Source organism: Myodes glareolus, chromosome 11, assembly GCF_982192425.1.
Source record: "Myodes glareolus chromosome 11, mMyoGla1.1, whole genome shotgun sequence".
NCBI classification, from domain to species: domain Eukaryota; kingdom Metazoa; phylum Chordata; class Mammalia; order Rodentia; family Cricetidae; genus Myodes; species Myodes glareolus.
The window spans coordinates 13,475,561-13,481,560 of record NC_142036.1 but is presented as its reverse complement, the minus strand read 5'-3'; the positions used below and the strand labels follow the sequence as shown (position 1 = coordinate 13,481,560).

At 46.3% G+C, this 6,000-nt stretch overlaps 1 pseudogene across 1 annotated transcript in view; it reads right to left on the bottom strand.

The window, feature by feature from the left end:
* Nucleotides 1–3,754: 3,754 nt before the first annotated feature.
* The window catches only part of LOC148120425 (immunoglobulin heavy variable 3-23 pseudogene), a 445,932-nt pseudogene continuing 443,686 nt past the window's right edge, over nt 3,755–6,000 (bottom strand). The window contains exon 3 of the transcript XR_015739320.1: nt 3,755–3,798. The product of XR_015739320.1 is annotated as an immunoglobulin heavy variable 3-23 pseudogene (transcript). The remainder of the gene's footprint in view (nt 3,799–6,000) is intronic.

Below are 6,000 nucleotides of genomic sequence, written 5' to 3'. Positions count from 1 at the left end.
CCCTGGAGATTCTGCACTAGCACTGGCTTGAGGGTATAGTTTACAAAGAACCTGGCTCTCTTTGTTATGGTGATTCCACCTGTAAACAAGGTTCTAGCAGTGGGCCCCATACACCTGCCCCTCCCAGCTGATTCTGCCTGAGGCGCTGGGGCCTGTAATTTCCTTCTCCTGCTCCTGATGGGAGGAGGCCTTGCCCTTTTGATCCCCCTTGCCCACTGGTATAAATACCCGACTTGAGTTTAATAAAGTTGCCATTTACTCTTTGGTAAGTGAGCAAGGTCTCTTTTGTGTGTGTCTGTTTTAACCCTCAGGACAATCGTCCATTCTCGTGGGCCCGAGTTCGGGAAAGCGTGCGCCTGGATCGGGTGTGGGTATCCACAGAAAAGGCGGGGCCTTACACTCCTCCACTGCTAGTGGAAGTGCAAACTTCTATGACCACTTTGGAAGTCAGAATTTTCTGAAGCAATCTATCTCAAGTCCCAGATTTAACAACCTTGGACATATAACCAAAGGATGCTCAATCATACTACAAGGACACTTGCTCAACTATGTTCATAACAGGTTTATTTGTATTGTCTGGAACCTGGAAACAACCTAGATTTCCTTCAACTGAATAATAAATAAAGGAAATGAGGCACATTTACACTCAGCTGTAAGAAAAACAATGACATCATGAAATTTAGAGGCAATTGGATAGAACTAGACAAAAGTTATCCTGAGTGAGGTAACCCAGATCTAGAAAGACAAATATGCTATATACTCACTCATAAGTGAATATTACCTACAAAGTAAATGACAACAAGGCTACAAGGCTATAATCTACAGCCCCAGAGAGGTGAGGTAACAAAGTGAGCCCAAAGAAGGACACAGGGATTTTTCTGATAAGGGGAAATAAAAGAGATTCCATGGGAAAACTAAGGGATGGGTGTTGTGGTGTATGGGGGTATGGGAACATGAGTGATTGGGTTGAGTGATTTGAAGAAGGGACAGAGGGGAAGAGCAATAGAAGAGATGCCTTGCTCAGGGGTGCCATCTCAGTGTTAAGGAAAAACCTGCTGCCATGGAAACTCACAGGAATCCACACAGATAACCTGAGCTAAGACTCCTGGCAAAATCGGGAGGGTGCCTGAACTGACCTTTAATCAGGTTGCTGACTACCCTCATTGTCATCATTGAACCTCCATCCAGTAACTTATGGAAGATGCAGGGGTCCACTGCCAAGTATTAGGCCAAGCTTTAGGAATCCTGTTGAAGAGCAAAGAAGGGATTGTGACCTAAGAATGTCAAGGTCTTGACAGGGGAATTGGCAGAGACAGCTGACCTGAGTCTTGGAAGCTCAAAGAGTCTGAACTTACAGCTAGAGAGATTACATGTGACCACTCTAGGTCATCTTCATATATGCAATAGTTATTTAGCTTGGTCTGTATATGTGGCTCCTAGCAGTGGGATCAGGACCTGTCCTTGGTGATTAAGATGTTTTTGGGAACCCATTCCCCATGTTTGCTGTCTTGCCTACTCTTGATTCAGGTATCAGGGGAAGGGGATTTTTGATAACACCCACAAAAGGCCTAAATTTTTGAATAGAGATGGAGAAATGGCTGGGAGAGAATTAGGGGAGGTGGGGGGATGGAACTGGAGGAGAGAAGGGAGGCAGAACTGTGATCAGAATGTAAAACAAATGAAAACTTTTAATTAATAAAAATTAAAATAAAGATGAATTTATTATGTACACAGTGTTCTGCTTGCATGTATACCTGCACACCAGAAGAGGGCAATAGATCTCAATACAGATGGTTGTGAGTAACCATGTGGTTGCTTAGAATTGAACTCAGGACCTCTGGAAGAGCAGCCAGTGCTCTTAACCTCTGAAGCATCTCTTTAGCCCCACAGTGATACATTTTAATAAAAATTTGGCTAGATACTCGAAGCCCTCAGCCTGTTGTTAGTGGTCACATTGAAAATCAAGGCAAGAATGATGTCTCTCTTCACGGCACACACACTCCAGCTTCAGATGCCTCTGTGGATCTACTCATCCGGATGAGCATGTCCTTGCTTTATTAACACAAAACCATTGCAGTGAATGGCTTGGGGATGTGATCGACTGTTATAAGGGTGGCCACACATTACTGTAGCTGTGCTGCTCTCCACTAGAGGGCATTCGTCTGTGTCTGTACATGATCTGAATAGTGTCAATTATTAAGGAATTCTGCTGGCCTCTTGTCAGTAGCCACCACTGGGATCTTCAAAAGTCCTACAATGTGTGAGACCCTCACCCCTTATTCTCAAAGGGACGAGAATACATTTCCTAGCACAATGTTTTAAAATTAGAAACACTGATCAGTGCTTTCCTTCAGTCTTCCCACCTGAGAAATTCCAAAGCACAAGGACACTCAGCCAGCCACCTGGTGATAAAGACAAGCAGAATAACCTTCCTCTAAACAAAGAATAAGCTGACATAGCAGGAAAGAGCAAAAGATCTTGCTCCCATGCCAAAGCGGCTCTGAAAGGCCTTCTTGTAGTATCACCTTTTAAAAATTAATCCCGCAAAGGAAGTTTTTAACTTCTCTGTCTACCTTGCTGTTTCAGGGTATTGGAGGAGAAGTTCCTGGACAGCCTGTACTTGCAATAAAGAAGTTAACCTTGCATTTTGCAGTCCAGTCTGCTCTCATTTCTGGTGGTCTCTCTCTGGGGGTCGTAACTGGGCACAACATTTAGTGCACTGGCCAGGAACCCCCTCCGGGATCCCACCCGGATGAGAACAGTTCAGCTCATTAACATCTGCCAGTAAGAGAATGCTCTTTGTCTTTTTTATTTTTGTCTCATCTGTGTGGCTGTTTTGTTACTTTCGTTTTTTTTTTTTTTCTGGTCTACTGATTTGGGATTTTGCAATCAGCAGGTTCTCTGGAACAGGTGTGTTTAGACAGTGAACCTAAGAGGAGAGGGATGCCTCATTCCCCATTTTTAAACAGTGGCTCAACCGGTTCCGGGTCATTTGTAGACAGGGACCCACCCGGCCCCGGGTCATTTGCAGAAAGGGACCCATCTTCTAGTCCAGGGTCATTTGTGGCCACCTCAGAGGCAGCCGTTTGGTTTCAGATACCTCCTCTGGGAAGCAACCAGGAGCCTCTCCTGATCATTCAGTTTCCCATTAGGACTGTATCTGAGTATCTCCACCCACCAAGGGAGGAAGTGCCACCTCGTGATTCCTCCCGGGAACTCGTCAAAGCTGTCTTGTGTCTTGTTGTGGTAATTTGTTGGTGTGTTTTCTATTTTTCTTAGGTTTTTTTCTTAAACCCTCCTCTTCAGTAATGGGGAATGCCCAGTCAACACCCATGAGCTTAACTATCACACACTGGCAGGACGTGCGGGACACTGCCAACAACCACAGTGCAACTGTCAAGAGGAAGAAGTGGGTCACCCTTTGTACATATGAATGGCCCACATTCAATGTCGGGTGGCCAGCCAGCGGAACCTTTGATGCAACAACCACTCCCCAAGTGGAGGAGATAGTTCTCCACCCCCATGGTGGCCATCCTGACCAAGCCCCTTATATTGTCACCTGTCGGGGGTTAATAGATAGAATAGGAGGCCCCCTCCCTTGGCTTATACCATTCTTAGTTCCACAACAGCCCCAAGTTTTGCTGCTAAGACTAGGGCTCTTCTAGTAGCTACAAAGAAGAATAAAACAAAGCCTGCCACTGTATTCCAAGGAGAAGCAGCAGAGACAGAGATTTTCCCACCACCCTATTTCCCCTCAGCTGAGCATCCCACTGCTCCTGTAGAAGTGGCCCCAGCCCCCAGCTGTCAGGGGTGGAGGGAGGAGAGCCATTGGTACTATCTACCTGTAGCAGGAGGGCAGGGACCCCACACCCAGACTCCACGATGGCCCTTCCCCTCAGACCCGTCGGCCCTCCTGATGATTCAGGGAACCAACCCTTCCATTATTGGCCTTTTGCTACCAGTGACTTATATAATTGGAAGGCTCAGAATGCACCATTCTCCAAGGACTCACAGGATTTGATTAACCTGTTGGAAACTGTTCTTTTTAACCATGCCCCGACATGGGATGACTGTCAGCAGTTGTTGCGAGTTCTCTTCACAATGGAGGAAAAAAACGGGATCCTAGAGAATGCCCGGAAGCTGGTCCTGGTACCTACAGGTGTTCCTCTAGCAGACCCTGTGCTAGCTGCAGAAGTCTTTCCAGCAATCCACCCTAACTGGGACTTTAACATGGCAGAAGATAAGGAGAGTCTCCGTATCTACCATCAGGCCCTGTTGGCTGGTCTAAAAGCAGCAACACGCAAACCTACTAATATGGCAAAACTTTATGATGTGAAGCAGGGAAAGGATGAGAGCCCAGCTGCGTGCCTGGAGAGGTTGATGGGGGCTTTTAAACAATACTCCCCCTACAACCCGGAGTCTGGGGAAGTGCAGCACGCTGTTCTCTTAGCCTATGCCAATCAAGCAGCACCAGATAGTAAGAGAAAATTACAGTCATTAGAAAGGCTAGGGGAAAGAAGCATAAAAGACTCAGTGGCGGTGGTGGAAAAGGTTTACAATAAGAGAGAAAGAAAGAAGAGAGAAGCGAAAGAGAACATCAAGAAAGGGAGGAAAAGGGAAACAAAAGGCAAGCGAGGAACCTAACCAAAATATTGGATAGACAGCAAGTTCAGATGGAAAAAGTACTCCTCACCGCTGAGGTAGGAGGACAGGAGAGAGGCCAACGATTCCGGGATAAGCTAGAAAAGAATCAATGTAAGTACTACAAGGAAGAAGGACATTGGGCCAGAGAGTGCCCCAAAATAAGAAATAAAAGAGAAGTTTCTGCGGGAATGGGAAGGAAACCAGTCCTCATCCTCCCTGCCTTGGAGGAAGACAGTGACTAGGGGAGACTCCCCGAGCTTAGGGTAACCTTAAGAGTGGAGGGGAAACCTCTCCAATTCATGGTGGATACAGGGATGGAAAGTTCAGTACTTTTGACACCTGAAGGCCCCCTGTCTAGAAAACAGACCTGGGGTGCAGGGTACAATGGGCCCCAAACCCTATAAATGAACTACCCAAAGAACAGTGGACTCGGGAGTGGGATGGGTAACCCACTCATTCTTAGTCATTCCTGAATGTCCATATCCTTTGCTGGGGCACAACTTGCTCACCAAAATGAGAGCGCAGATCCATTTTACTGATGCAGGTGCACACCTCAAGCACCCAGATGGAAAGGCCATTGGAGGTTCTTAACAATGCCTTTGGGGAAGGAGTACCACTTTCATAAATAAAAATTACTCCCAATCCAGATATGGACACCTGGTTCTGAGAATTTCCCACAGTCTTGGCAGAGACGGGAGAATGGGTATGACCAGACATCGGCCTTCAATATATGTGGAACTGAAGGCTAATTCAGATCCTGTGAAATCTGCCAGTACCCCATGACTCTGGAAGACAAAACGGGAATTACTCCCCACATAAGATGGCTTCTATGGGAGGGGATCTTGTGGTCCGTTCAGTCCGCATGAAACATGCCCCTCCTACAAGTTAAGAAATCACACACCAATGATTATCGAGCTGTTCAGGACCTCAGAGAAGTCAACAAAAGGGTAATGGATATCCACCCCACTGTACCTAACCCTTATTCCTTGTTGAGTATGCTCTCACCAGAAAAGGGGTGGTATACATTCTTGGTTTAAAAGATGCTTTCTTTAGTCTCCCGCTTGCCCTGAGCAAGTATTTTGCCTTTGAATGGTTCTATCCAGACATTAGAGTAAGTGGACAGCTGACCTGGACGAGGCTACCACAAGAAATCAAGAACTCTCCTACCATATTTGATGAAGCTTTTCATGAGGATTTGAGTGAGTACCAATCTCTACACCCTCATGTCTCCCTTTTACAATATGTAGATGACATATTAATAGCCACCAGGTCAGCAGAAGAATGCCTGAGCGGAACCAGAGACCTTTTAACAGCTCTGGCAACAGTAGGCTAGCGGGTGTCAGCAAAGAAGGCCCA